This window comes from Camelus bactrianus, chromosome 1 (genome assembly GCF_048773025.1).
Source record: "Camelus bactrianus isolate YW-2024 breed Bactrian camel chromosome 1, ASM4877302v1, whole genome shotgun sequence".
Taxonomy (NCBI): Eukaryota; Metazoa; Chordata; class Mammalia; order Artiodactyla; family Camelidae; genus Camelus; species Camelus bactrianus.
Window position 1 is genome coordinate 116,058,666 of NC_133539.1, and position 1,102 is coordinate 116,059,767.

General features: G+C 34.6%; 1 non-coding gene across 1 annotated transcript; it reads right to left on the reverse strand.

The window, feature by feature from the left end:
• Window positions 1-219: 219 nt before the first annotated feature.
• On the reverse strand, window positions 220-292 carry TRNAP-AGG (transfer RNA proline (anticodon AGG)). Its single transcript has one exon. It is a non-coding gene; the product is annotated as a tRNA-Pro (tRNA).
• Between the last annotated feature and the right edge of the window lie 810 nt (window positions 293-1,102).

The window sequence follows — 1,102 nt, forward strand, 5'->3', positions numbered from 1 at the left end:
CATTCTTGCCCAGTCTAAGTGCTTAATTTAAACAAGCATTTCTAGTTTACAAGTTTTATTATAGATGTTGTTTTAGCGATGACTTAATATCATGTTGCCAGCATTAGATTAAATACTTTAAAAAATGACTTACGCACTACAAACATGGAGTTTTGCCTTTTTTGTTTGTTTGTTTTATGAAGGGGAGGTAATTGGTTTTATTTATATGTTTGTGTTTGGAGGAGGCACTGGGGATTGAACCCAGGACCTCATGCATCCCAAGCATGTGCTCTACCACTGAGCTACATCCTCCCCACCAAAGATGGAATTTTGACATCCCTTTTTCCTCCCAAAGCCCTTCCTGCCCACCATTGTCTGCCCCCTTAACTTCCAGGGGATTTGTCTGCGGGCCTGTCTCTGAACCCCAAGGATTCACAACACGTCCTCCTAACCCTACTATGAGGAGCTTCTATATGAATATGTTTCCATTCTTAAGACAAGGTGATAATTATTTTTCTTCATGATGTGGTTTGCCTTTACAATCTAGTTTATTATGCAGTGTAGTAGAAACCAAGGAAAGCTTAGGAAATGCCTCATAAATTCACGGATTAAAATCATTGTCTTAATTGGAAACTCCTGAATCTCATGAAAGAGACAATGAAATTCATAACTGCATGGCTAAGTGTGGAAATCGATGACTTTTTTTTCAATTAGTGTACTAAAATACAGTTTCAATGGCCAGTTAATTAAAACATAAAGCGCCAGTAAACTGTAAATCAGAAACTGTATAAATCATCATGAAAATTCCTAAAATTCTCTCCCTTTTAGCAAAATAATTTTTGAGGCAGCACACAGTTAGAAATGTGTCATCCAAGAAAATATACTCTGCAAATGAATGTAGCCAATGATACAGCAAAATACAGTAATCATGACTGTTCTTTTTGCTGACACAATTTGCTATTTGAGAAATAAAATATATGATTAATTTAAATTTTAGTTATCATAGTTTAATGTGACCGTCATTTAGAACAAAGAAGCTGATCGACTTGATTGATAATGGATCACTCTTTAAAATGCTTTCTATCATAAAATTACCATAACAAATTTTTAGAAATTATTGAAA